The sequence below is a fragment of the Haemorhous mexicanus genome, chromosome Z, assembly GCF_027477595.1.
Source record: "Haemorhous mexicanus isolate bHaeMex1 chromosome Z, bHaeMex1.pri, whole genome shotgun sequence".
NCBI lineage: Eukaryota > Metazoa > Chordata > Aves > Passeriformes > Fringillidae > Haemorhous > Haemorhous mexicanus.
Window position 1 is genome coordinate 41,361,156 of NC_082381.1, and position 13,922 is coordinate 41,375,077.

Below are 13,922 nucleotides of genomic sequence, written 5' to 3' on the forward strand. Positions count from 1 at the left end.
TGGTTTTGCATGGCCTGGTTTTGGGTAGCAAGGGGCTAGAGGGGTGGCTTCTGTGAGAAATTGCTGGAAGCTTCTTCCATGCCCAATAGAACCAATCCCTGGTGGCTCCAAAGATGGACATGCCACTGGCCAAGGCTGGGCCAATTAGAAATGATGGTAACCCCTCTGTGATAACATGCTTAAGAAGAATTGAAAACAAAAAAGGTTTTCAGAGCTGTAATTGCAACCAGAGAAGAGCAGAGAGAGAACATGTGAGAAGAACAACTCTGCAGACATCAAAGTCAGTGAAGAAGGAGGGGCAGGAGCTGCTCCAGGCCCTGGAGCTGAGATTCCTCTGCAGCCTGTGGTGATGCAGCTGTGCCCCTGCAGCCCATGGGGATCCATGGGGGATGCAGAGATCCACCCACAGCCCATGGAGGTGCCCATGCAGGAGCAGATGGATGCCTGGAGGAGGCTGTGATCCTTTGGGAGACCTGTGGAGAGAGGGGCCCTGCCCCCAGGCTGGAGCAGCCTGTCCTTGGAGGACTGCGCCCCGTGGAAGAGTGACCCATGCTGCAGCAGTTTGAGGGGGACTGATGCCCATGAGATGGAGCCACGTCAGAGAAGCTTATGGAGAGCTGTCTCCCATGGGAGACACCCCAGGGTGCAGCAGGGGAACGGCTCCTCTCCCTGAGCAGTGAGAGCAGCCTCGGGTGATGAACTGACCATAACCCCCATTCCCTGTTTCTTGCACTGCTGTGGTAGGAGGTAGAGCTGGAAGGAGGGACGGGTGGGGGGAGGGTGTTTTTAAGAGTTTGTTTTACTTGTCATTATCCTGCTCTGAGTTTCTCAGTAATAAATTCAATTAATATCTCTAAGTCGAGCCTGTTTTGCCCGTGATGCTATTTGATGAATGACCACTTCCTGTTCCTTAATCTCAACCCAGGAATCCTTCATTAAATTTTCTTTCCTCTGTCCAGCTGCAGACAGGAGTGAGTAAGCAGCTTTGGTGAGTGCCTGGCATCTGCCCTGGGTCAACCCATTACAATCAGGCATGACATTTGTGAATTCTGGATTAATTTATCTTGGTCCTGGAGAGAATAACCACATGGAAAAAAGTGAAATATGTTGAGGAAACCCAGATATATGGTAGCTTAATCCAGATCAAATTGAGAGTACCCTCTACTCTGGCACCACAGTGTTTTGCAAAAGACTCATAGCGGCAGAGTCAGCCCCAGCAGTGTAAAAACTCAAAACTTTGTCAATGCTTTATTCTACCATTTCTCATCTTTGATATCCTTAGTGGTTTTGATATCCCTGGCAGTGATGGGAGAAGACCAGGAAATTATTTTCCTTACATCCTGGGAAAGGCCTGAAAGAAGATTGATGGGCACCTTATCTCCTACAAATACCAGTTCTTGGGTGCGGCCCCACACCCTGCTAGGAGGTGACCTCTCCAGCACACAGTCCTGGATTGCTTGTGGTCTGGCACCTTCAGCCACATCCACAAGCTGATTTCTCTTACTCTGAGCAGAAAATTAATGTGTGGGAGGATGGGAATTATGAAAACACAAGCAAACAAACAAGCAAAAGACCACAACAACAACCAATCGCAAAACCAATCCAAAAACCAGAACAAGGCACTTGACCAGAATCAGATCATAGACAGTATCTGATGTGGGTTAAAAAGAGCACAAATGATAGGGGTCACATCACATCTGGAAGGAGGGGAACTGGAGTGCTTTGGCAGCAATGAGATCTCTCACTCTGCTCACCCAGGGAACCACAGCCAGGCAGCGTGACCGTGCCACCCCAGGAAAGAATTAGCTACAAAGCAGAGCTCTTCTCATTCCCCTGTGAATAGACATGCACACCTCCTGCTATGATGGCACCAGAAGAGTTGGGAGCCAGGACTTCCAAGCATTCCTCTGCTGACTGCCAGGAAGGTGACTCATTTTCTACTTCCCAGATGCCCAGAGCAGGACTATCAGGTACCAGGCCCCCACCTGCTAAACAAACCCCAAGGGCTCAGCACCATGACTCTCTTGGAGCCAAGAGTGTCTGCTGCCACCCATCCCAATTCAACAATGAGCTTAGTGTGGGTGATAATTTCTGTTGGCGACTTTATGCAAGGGAAAAGGCTGAACAACCCCACCATTCACCAACCTGGATGTTCTCCATGTATTTTCTTTCCTTACAGGCATATTCCCTATTCTGAAAATAAAAGCAAGAAATGAGGTACACTGGCTTTCTGCTGAAGTACTAAGTCACAGCATGAGTTGTCTGTATTTTCAGGAGAGAAATGACATGAAACAAGTGTGCACACAAGAGGATGCTGTATACTGCGTGCTCACACTCCGCCCCACTGGCCTGCAGTGGGATTTCTGTTCAGCTCGTGCTTCCATCACCAGCAACATGAACACTAGACAAAAGACCTCAGCTCTGGGCACTGCTCTTGAGGACATGCCAGAGAGTTAGAGGAGAATTCAGGGCAGAGCTGTATGGACCAGTGATCAGAGGTGTGAGATCTGCTAAGAAATCCTAAAAACATTGGGGTGGAGATGAAGGAGGGAAGCCATGACAGTAGGCTTCAAACACAGAACAAGTTGGTACACGGAGGATATAAATCATCTGCTTTCAAAGTCTAGGGGAGACAAGAGAGTCAAAAGACGTGTTTTAACTGCATCAAAGAAGTTTCCAATTAGGGAGCAGCAAAACTTTTATCAGTCATAGGAGTGGGAGAGAGAATGGCATTAATCTCTCCTGGCATTTCCCAGGCAGATTCAATAAAAGCCTAGTAATGATTACAGAGCTACAGCTGCTCCTGATTTGGACAGAAAACAGACTCACAGAGATTGGCGAGAAATCAGATAATAATTTTAATTTCATGTGCAATCAGTCTGCTATGTCCGGAGTGTGGCAGGGCTATGCACCCACTCATCCTGGCTGCACTAACCCACTCAGAAGTGCACCCGCTACCTCCATTTTAAGCAATTTTCAGTTGCAGTACTTAATGCCAAAATTTCCATTTTTAACATCCAGGGACAAAGCAGCTGAATCAGATATAGCTACTTCAGAACAACCTGCTTCATTACGGCACCAAGAGCTGAGTTGCAATTAAAACTGTTTAGCAATGACCATTATTCCAACCACTAACTGGCCAGAGTAGCTCCTTCCAAATATATCACTCTTCAGGGTTACTGTTAAGAGTGGTACAATGGTAGATGAAAGGCAAAAGTTTAATTTCAGTTTGTTTGTTTGTTTGATGCAGAGTTTGAGCTGAAACCTTTTCTGCCTCATTGTAAAAACAAGTGGGCCCTATTTCCTTGAGGTTAATCTCAGCAACTCTGTGAGACTGCAAAGACTTGTAGAGGGACAAGACCACCCCATCCAGACACAGACCTGAAGATATTGGCGAGCAAAAGGGGTGGTGGCACTTTCAAAAGCAGAGATCACATGATATCACTGCAAAAGAAGTAAATGGATACATAAAAGCATTAAAGTGATACAAAATGCCACCTGGAGAATTCACAGGAGCTGAACAAGTCCAGTAGACACAAGAAATTTCTGCTTTTGGCAAGGCCACATGAAGCTCCTTCAGGAAGGCTTCTGAGGTCTCTGGCACCAGAAAATTTTTCAAGCTAACCAGGCTGGAAATCACCTTCCTGTTTGCAGAGAGTTGTTCTCGGTGCCCAGAGCTGCCCATGGCCCATCCCATCTCCCGAGGGACCTGGCTCCGGACATGAGCTACACCCTCTGCATATGTCCTGCACAGCAGGGTCCTGGCTGCACCCAGAATTCATCCACCCAACACGCCTCTGTCCAGGCACAAACCCTCCCCTGCTTGTGTTCCCCATGCCAACACTGTCACTGTTTCACTGATTCAAGGCAGCGAAGGGAGGAAGCTCACAGCTGACTCCAGTGACACAAACAGGCATTCTACTCCATCACCTGTAAGATATTCAAAACCTTTTTTACGAGTTTTGTACAAACTAAGCCTGTGCAAACACAAGATCACTGCCTGTAGAGCATCACATTAGATGAGTCTCTCACAAGACTGTATTACAGTCTTAGCATGGAAGCAGGGCACAAAAAGGCTGTGTGGACTGCAGAAGCAGCACTCAATTAAGCCAATTTAGACAGGCAGTATTTTTATTCCAAATAACAGTTTGTAAATTCTAACAGGTAAGAAACAGAGGCACAGATTGCCAGTCGCTGCTCTTGATCTCTGGATCATATGGGCCATTCACTGAAGAGCTGGGTTTGGTGACTCTTTCGGGTGCCTTGCAACTCAAAATATTCTGCGAAATCTATGAAACCCTGTTGCAGCAATCAAAGAACAGACAGAGCTCTTCAAGAGACCACAGTGTGGCACAGCATCTCCTGAAGAGACAAACTTGTACCCTTCCCCATCCAACCCACGATGACACACTCCTCAGGACACCTGGGCTCAGAGCCCGGCAGTTTACAGTGCACAATGGTTCCATTGCACAGGTCCATAGCGCGCACGGCACATGCCCCATGCCGAACAATTGCTTTAAGTTCTCTTGGGCTGCCCACCTCTGAGCAAAGTAGAAACACATTAATTCCAATGAATTAATAATGGTTATGTTTGCTTCGTGCTCCCCCGGCTTCGTGCAAGAAGTCTCCCTTCTCCTTGAGACCTGTTCTCCACATGGCCTGTGCGGTATTCCTGCATGAAAGCTGCCCTGGCATCAGAAGACACAGGCTGAAATCCGGCCAAACCTCTGGAGACCTAGTCCCAGTGCAGTCTCAAAGAAAGCACATAACATGACAGTCTACTGTTTCCTACTGTTCATAGACAGGTTTCCAAGCTCTGCCTATACCTCTTACTTGCCACTCTGAAATGCACTTTAGATGTTCAAATGATGGAGCCTGACAAGTTGGACTCTCTTTCTCCTGTGTCTCCTTACTCCCAGGGAATCAAGAGAATTCGATCAAATCAAAAGCCTTTTCAGAAGTCTCAATCCCTTGAAAGTTAGATGTAATTTGAAAAGCAGAGAGACCAACAGAGAAAAAATATACTGTCCTCATTCCTTTTCTTGTATGCAGGGTCAAAAGAGATAAAAAGGGGAGAAAAGAAGGAATGCAAATGTTAGAAGGGGTATTTTAAAAGTTACAATGGACACTTCAATCTCAAATGCCATCAAAATTTCATTTCCTTTTTACCTTCTCATTTGGAATGCTAAACTTGCATTGCATTAGTAATGCCTCTTCCCTTTCAGCCTAATAATTTTTAAGTGATGTTTCCATGACCAAAAAACCCATAGGAGCCAAAAAACCCATAGAGGCCAAAAAACCCATAGGGGCAGCCTTGCAAGTCTTGAGAGAACTGTTTGCAATCACCCAAGGAGAAGCCGCAAGAGATTCAAACTTCCAACCTCATGCAAAAAAAGCAGATGGAAAGTGGCACAAGGATATACTGCTAGAAAACTCCTGAGAAGACACACATCCTCTTCTCAGTTCTGCACCACCAGTCCATGAAATAAAATCTCTACCTGCACGCAGCTCCGAGTAATAAAATCAAACAGAAATAAAAATCATTGTCATTCCCAGAATCTTCCTAGATCCATTATTTTATCTGGCGCCTTCTCTCCTTCTTTTTTGAAATCATCCATCATTTTCATCTGTTTTATCCTTCTCCTATTCTGCTAAAATCTCTCTCCTCCCCTCCACTTTTCTTCCACACCACTTACTCTCTCAAAATTCATTCCTCCCCATCCAAAAACGAATAAGGTAACTTGATGCCTAAAGGTAAGAAGAGTCACTCTGGGAGACTCAAAAAGCCCTTTCAGCTATCTTGTCTCTGCCAATGACAATGAGACAATGCTTGCATCCCAATGACAAGAAAAAGATGTACATGAAGTCAGCTTCAGCACGGCCTCACGCTGAACACCAAGCTATGTATTGGAAATAGGGGATACATTCCCATTCCCAGTACCCCTGGACTTGTAGAAAGGAAACAGTTAAGCACTTTGTTTTAAATAAGGCAATTAATATATCATGAAACACTGCTGGTTTTCTGCCTGAGAGCCAGCTACATGCACTGTAAATTTCATGACATGGTTCCATACAGAGCAAACCGTACAAGACAGCTCCATAAAAATTATTTCTCCTCTCCTCACTCTGCTGTCCCCACAACAGATTTATGTTGAAGCAGGAAGACATGTGCTACCTGCTCCCAAAGCAGGCTTCTGCATTCTTCACACAGGCACAGGGGCCTGGTTTCAGTGTCTCTCTGCTTTAAGCAGACTATTGCCCCCTCTCCTGATCAGAGAGGTGTGATTCTTGCTGCATCTTGTTTCCTGATGAATCTCAGCAGATGAACATCTGCTAAGCAGGCTGCTCTAAAACTTTCTGCTTTAACTAGCAGAGAGCCAGCATCAGGGCACAGGGCACAGCTCTGATCAGGGAAGCAGTGCAGTGCAGTACATATCTCCTGCCAGCAAGGTTAACGAGTCTTACACATCCTGCAGAAGGCATTTGTCACCTGCATGGGACGCACTAGTAAGACTCATGCACAAGCACCTCCACTGGGATACAGCTGCTTTTAGCAGCTAACTAATCAACTAAGACACCTAAGTCCCAGGTCCACACAGCTGAACTGGGACAATTTTGGCAAACACAAATACATCACATAATTATATTTACTCTGAATTATGCTATTAATGCTTCTTTCACAGGGTGAAGATCTCTCTCCCCAGGATCTGGTACTGCAACCCTGCCCCTGTGGTTATGCAAGAGAATTCAAAGAGACAGGCATTGAAAAAACAGTGTGCAGATACTTCTCACTTCCAGACAGCTTTAACATCTTCAACCTCACATGGCTCCAGATGCATTCCTCACCCTTTCTTCTTGCCTTATGCAGAGAAAGGGCTGCTGGCTGCAACGCTGATAGGAGCACAGTGATCACAAAGCAAGCAAGCAATGAGAAAGGTGTATGTTTGTTATGTAGTCTGCAGGTGTCACTTTTCAGAAAAAGCAATCCATCCAATTTCCCATCCCATGTGTCCTCATTTGCCACCAGCTATCATGGATATGAAAAGGGCTTCATTAGAAACAGGAGAGTGGGAAACACATTGCTCTTGCTAAATCAAGTATTGTAGTAAGGTGTATTTTTCTTCCAGTAGCATGCACTCATCCCAAAAAAGTTTTGGAAGAGAGGACAGACCTGTGCAAACACAGACCAGGCTCAGGCATGAGCAGTCAGCCCACTGGAGTACAGTCCAGTCATCATCTGTTCACCCCCACACCAGTATTAGTCCCAAGCAGACCTCATTCTGATCCCATTCTCCTCTTTTCCCTTTCATCTGAAGCAGCAGTAAGGGACAGCTTTATCACATGTGCAAGTTAACTTTCTGGCTAAAAGAAAGGCTGTCCTCAGTGACATGCCAGAATGGCTGCAGCTGTCTCCAGCTGCACCTCGCAAACTCCAGAAGGGAGACTCCTTCACTCTCCTGGTGCCCTGCACCACCTTCCTTAGGCTGACCTACCCTCACAGACTTCTGCCCACACTCTCCATGCACGACCTGGAGAACCAGCAGAGCAGGGAGTACTTTCAGGAGCACCTGCCTCTTGCTTCCAGAGAGGACTCGCCAGCAGCCAGAGGGAAGCCAGTGGGGTCAGGCTTGTGACTCTCTTAATCACAGAGTTACTAATTACATGACTGTACTCCAAAATACCAAGTCCTATGCACCACCAGGCAGGTGGGGAGGCAGTCCCTGGTTCAGCCTGCAAAGAAACTAGAGGAGATCCCTCAAAATACTAAGGGAATTACTGCACTGCCAAGCTGGTAGAAGAGTGGGTGGAGGCTTTGACAAGACATCCTTTTGCATCATTGGGCTGAGACAACCTTCATCCCAACCTACTAGCAGCTCTTGCTCCCCGTGAGGAAGGTCTTTATCATAGAGGCAAATGCTCCTCTCTCCTGTCCTCTCCCGCTCAGCGAGAACTTGTATATAACAAGATTTTCCCATGAGAATGTACATCAACAAATCAAGGCCAAGCCCTCAATACAGCCATCCAAACTTTGTGTTGAAAGGGTCATGCTGTCCCTTCTCATTTTAAGCATTCATTTTCTTGGGTTGTGAAAGCTTTTGGGTAAGGCTGTGGGAAATACACTGCTGTCCCTATGGAGAAAATATTGCTAAGAACTGATCTTGGAGACAAGCATTTAACAAATTATCTGCTCACTTACCTGTTCCAACGACAGGAATGGTACTCCATGTATCACCTTCCAGTCTTCTGGTACTGAGAAGGCTGGTCACTGGTGTACTAGGAAGATGCAGGTGTCAGAATAGAGCTCCAGCTTTTCAGCTTCTTTCTTAAGGGAAATGTGAAACTTTTATTTTGCCCTGAGAAGGCAGAAAGTATAAAGACTAACTGTAACTCTGTTCTGTCTCACAAAGTAGTTCCAAGGATGAGGAAGTTTGTTGCAAAGGATGTTTTTCTACTGCTAGAAAAAGCAGCAGGGACACTGAAAATACTGAGGCAGTGAATGCCTTCTCCACCTCAGCCTTTACTGCTAAGATCAGCCTTCGGGCACCCTGGAGCCCTGAGAGATCCTGAAAATCCAAAGCAAGAAAGACTGACTCCTGTTGGAGGGAGCTGGCCCTTGCTCCTGCAAGGTCATTCCTGGTTTTCTTTGAAAGCTCGTGGCAATGGGGTATCGTCCCTGAGGACTGGAAGAACGTAGGTGTCACCCTTACCTTCAAAAGAGCAAGACAGAGGATCTGGGGAACCACAGACTGTTCAGCCTGAGCTTGACCAGGGAGTTAAACGTAAAAAGGAACTCCTAGACTCTGAGGGTGGTCACTTACTCTGCCTGTCTGAGACAGGGACTGCTGAGAGAGGCTGTGGAGTCTCAGACCCAACTAGACAATGCCCTGAACCTGCTCTGAGATGGCAGCTGGACTAGGTGAAGTCCAGAGGTACCTCCACCCTCAACCATGCTGCGACCCTCTGAAATCTGCACTGATCTCTTGGGTAAGGATCCTGAACAGGTACAGTGAAAGTAGATTAGAACCTTCTGTGTGCATTCAGTGTGAAAAGGATGGAAGTTATCCCCGTTACACAACACTGCCTGCGAGGGACTTGTCATTTGGGCCATGCTAAGGGGAAAGAAAACAAGCAGCAACTCAAACAGATGACATAAAGCAACAAAAATAGCTGGACCACAGTGCAAACTCTCTCAATCAAAACCAACTAGATGAGGAACAGGCAGGTGAGAAGGTTCCTGGAGAGGCTGGGAAAAGGAGAATAACATCAAAGTAGTAAAAGTGGAACTTAGTAGATTCACAGATAAAAGTGAGAAAGATGGACAGTCAGCCCAGTTTTTGTAAACCTTTGCCAGGCTTCACAAGCCAAACTGCATTAAGAAAACCCCAAATCACCATGACATGGGATATTCAGATTCCAGTGCTATGATACTTCCTCACCACAGTATGAGGTTAGCAAGAAGGTCCTTAAAGGGGAAGCATAAATTCATGGAACAAAAGCAGATCATCACAGGTCTTGTGAGTCCATCTTTTTTCCTGTCCTTCTCATTCATTTTTCTACATCCTCCCCTAAGGACTTCTTCCCCAAAATTCTCAGGTAATGGGGAGACCATTAGCATCCCACTAAACTTAGACAGCTGCCTTTTCAATTATGCAGCTTTCCTCCACTGTCAAAATTCAATCTCCTTTTGTGCAATCACTGTCCCTTGCTTCTTATTCTATTTAGTCAGATCCCGGGCAAAAGATTCTAACCCTTCTTAGTGCAGCAAGCTTTCCTTCACAGCTGACACACAGCTTCCCAGTCTTCACAGTTTTTACCTCATTCTCCTTCTGTCAGACATGTTTCTGAACAGCTGATGAATTTGTCCTCTTTGCTTCCACTCTCTTTGGCTCATCTGCGTTGTACTAGAGCAGCTGCACCTAAAACTGTCAGAATGCATCTGTTCCACTAACATGCATGGACAGAACCATCCAAGGCTCCCTTTTAAATTTAACAGATATTCTCCAGTCCATATTTATAATTTTCTTTCTACAGCATGTCACTGGGTCATGTTGGAATTAAATGCAGCCTTTGGATGCTTTTCTGCAGAACTGCACTGGGTCTGATGGTACTGCATTATCTGGAGACCACAACCTCTCTCTGCTGAATAATTTCCTAATTTTCCTATGCCATTACTTCAGGTCATCAAGGCAGTTTCAAACCAGAGCCCTGTCATTCTGCAAGCTTCCTGCTCCTCCTGGTCTCCTGTTCTTAATTCCTTTGTCCTAATTGCTAATAAAAATACAAAAAGCATCAGATGTCAGGAAGAACCCTACAAATTCTTCGCAATAAATACTTACATTCCAAGCTCTCATGTAAGCTCTCCTCTATAATTCTCTCACCAAACTTACATACACCTGACCACAGATAGATATATATAGCACATATTCCTTTATGTGCTATGGGCTAACATTTTTCTGAAGTCGAGATAAATGATCCCACATCCACTGGGCTTACCACCCTCTGGAAGATGAAATCAGAGTGTTGACATGATTGGTTTCACCATGCTCATGCTGCCTTTTTCATCTCATTATTTCTCTCATGTGGTCCACTTTTTCTTGTGTCTAGAGTTCAGGAACCTCCTCCATCCTCTGTAAAGTACTCAAAGACAACATGTTAATTGCTCTGAGTTAATTTCAGGCAGCTCCTCATGTGTGCTGCAGCCCCACTGACTGGGGTCTCCACACATCTTCCATGAGCACTGTCCAACATCACCTGCCCCGCTGCAGTCTAAAGTACCGCTCATCCCTTCTTGCTGTTACAGGGGAATTTAGCCAGGCTTGGGGAGGGCTCTGCATTTGTCCCTAGAAGAATCCAGTGTGGCTGGAAGCTGTGATCCCTACCAGACTGGACTGCACTGCTGAGCTGATCAAATCCCTTAGGCAGCAACTCCCTGGCTAAGCAGCCAGCATGCCAAGAACCCACTGGGATCCCCAAACTGGGCTGCATGCAGGACAATAAGGTGCTTGTTGCTCACAACCTACCAAGAGTGCAGTTCCTCAGGATCTCCAACTTCTGTTCCCCTGGGGCTCTGGGAGCAGGTTTTTCAAACACACAAGACTAAGCTCCATGTCCAGCACAGCAAGCATCTGTATCATTAGCAGATCACTCACAGAAAGCCTTATCTGCAGCAGGAGAAGGCTTCCTGTCTCACCTGCAACTGGACATCTGGAGCAACACCCAGGAGCCCAGATTCAGAATCAGTGGGCCAGAGAACACTTCCTGTCACAGCCTGCCTTCTTGGCCTGCACAAAGTCTTGCTGCTTCTACTATGGAAAGTCAGGCCAGCAGCACTGTGCAACCTGGCAGCTCTCTGCAGGACAGGCAGCCTCACACTTCTGCCCACACTGGGTTTTACTCTGCACACCAACAAATGAACTTGTGCAGACATGGCTCTCTAAAGGCAAGATAGGGATGAAAGCATCTTCTCCTTTACCCCTGTAAGAAGTACCTCTTTTGGATTAGTTTATGCATGCCAAGGAGGACCAGCAATACTGGTGTGATTGTATTAATATAATTACAGACTTTAGCTTCTGCTGAAAATGTATTCCCACATAAACAGGCCTGGAAAGCCCAGTGGTAGTAACAGGATAAGCAAAGGTGTCTGTCCTTTGCAGTACATGAAAAGCAGCAGCTCTAGAAATCCAGAAAGCAACTATAGCTCACACTTTACAGCTCAGCAGATAACACTATCATTGCCATTTTTGTTTCTTCTTCCTATAGCTCTTTAATTTCAAAATAGGAATTGTCTTTGCCCAGGAAAGGGGTGGGGAATTGTTCCTTGAGAATACTCTTCAGAACATTTATGCGTTATCTTTGCAAGTAATCAGCCATACACCTCCTAAGTCCAGCAGGTCTGAGTATTGTCCTTTGACAGTGACTTCCCTGCGCCCAGCAGCACAATCAGAGCACAGCCACAAGCACACAGAAGCCACGCCATATGCTGGCAATCCACTTGCCCAGGTGTGTCCATTTGCCACACCCATGTTACAGACTAGTTTGCTGGGTCCCATCCTCAGCCAGGCAATATTTTCAATTTAACTTAATGGTCTCAGGTTTACATTTTTGAGTTTGCCTTTTTTTTTTTTTTTTTCCCAAAAATCCACCCACACATTTCCATCTTCAAAGACGGAATACAAATGCACCCTTAAAACGGCAACCCTGAAGGCAAACAGAGGAATTTCAAACAGAGGAATTGTTATCTACAATTTGTAAGAAATACACATGAGAAACAGTTTCCTGGTTTATCACTGTATGTGTTGAGTTGCTGCTTCAAGACAAAATCAGAGCCCTCAGAATTTCATCACCAGACACCAGCCCTCTGGCTCAGATGCCAGATAAGACCAGACCATTTCATTTCTGGACTTGCTTTCCACAAACCTTTCACACCAAATGGTTTGTGAACCTCTCAGCTTAAGCTGGGTTCCCCTCTAAGCCATGGACACTCTCCTCGTCATATCTGCAATACAGTAGGTGACACACCCTAGACCCTGCCATCCAAATTCCACTTCTGTGCTATAACACAATCAAGGGGAAATTACCAGTAATAAATTCCTTTGGAACCAAAGTCAACCAGACCATACAATTATAAAGCAACCCAGAGCTTTAAATACCATCTGCACGTGTCATCTCAAGCAACACTACAAGCTCAGGGGCTACAAGTTTATTGTTACAAGAGAAATAAACAACAATGATGTGGTGGCTTTCACCTCTTAGTTCATGACTTGTTTGCACCCAATGCAGGGCAGGTGGAGTCTGCATTGAGGCCATGTCTCTTCCACAACTGTGGTCTGAGAAACAAAATCCTTGAGAAGAAAACGTTGCCTTGGTGGTGAGGTTTATCAGTTCAGAATCCCCAGATGGAGGACCTAACCATCAGAGCATGGTCTTGACCATCTCAGTTGACAGCCAGCTGCTAACAGTCAGCAAAGAGAGCTACAGAAAAACACGTGCTCTCAGGCCGGCTTCTGTGCATTCAGTCCCCAGAACAGGATCCCAGGCAGTCCAGTCACAGGCACACACACTGCAGTTTTGCCCCCACGTGCTGCAGTTTTGCCTCTTCACACAAAAAACGGGGCCCATGTATCACAGCAGTGCATGCTGAACCCCGTGTGAGGCCTTCCACTGCAGCCAGTGTGCAGAAAGAGAGCGCCTGCGTGTGTCCCATAGCCCTGCTGCAGCCGGGTGCCCCAGCATCTGGGTACAGCAGCAGGAATCTAATGGGTAAGGCTGCTGAATATGCATTAACGGAGAATCCGAAGTGGGACACTTACTGCAGACACTCCAGCTGGGATAGGGAAGCAGTTTAAGCTGGTGCCACAAGAAAACTGAGTTACTGGTGAAGTCTTGCAAACAGGGAAACAGGGCCAGCCTCGCAAGCAGTTTTGTATGAATAATGCATTAAAAAAAAAAAAAAAAGAAAGAAAGAAAGAAAGCTTCGAATAGTTTTTGTAAACAAGAAAGGAGGTAGAGAACCATTAACTAAGCGATCTCACATTCCTCGATTTGCTTTATCAATCTCAGTATTCAAAAAAAAAGCTTAAGAGCAGTCCAGGCTCTCTAGTGAATCAACAAAACCACACAAAGGACCGTACCACTCCTCACAGCCTCCAGGCTGTACATTAGCTTTTAGCAACGGTATCTACCACATGAATAATGCAGCACGTCTTCCAGAGCATCTGTACTCCAATCAATCCACAGTAGCAAATAAAAACCTTTCAGCACGCCTTTCTGTCAGGCAGCGGGACCTTTTTACAGCTGCTCAGAGGCATATCCTTGGAAAAACAAGCCTATCTGAGACCAAAGCTGGAAGCTTTTAAATCGGCCAGCTGGGAACCAGCCTTTTAAATCAGCCATCCTTCGATGGGCCTCGATTTTATCAATTG

At 46.0% G+C, this 13,922-nt stretch overlaps 1 protein-coding gene across 3 annotated transcripts in view; it reads right to left on the reverse strand.

The window, feature by feature from the left end:
- Nucleotides 1–13,922, reverse strand: part of CORO2A (coronin 2A) — a 57,632-nt gene that overhangs the window by 27,470 nt on the left and 16,240 nt on the right. Inside the window, exon 1 of one of the 3 annotated variants that reach the window (XM_059873750.1) lies at nt 8,198–8,321. The exons of the other annotated variants lie outside the window; for them this stretch is intronic. The gene's annotated coding sequence lies outside the window, so the exon portion shown is untranslated. Of the gene's footprint in view, nt 1–8,197; nt 8,322–13,922 lie in introns of those variants that run through there. 3 annotated transcript variants of the gene reach the window in all.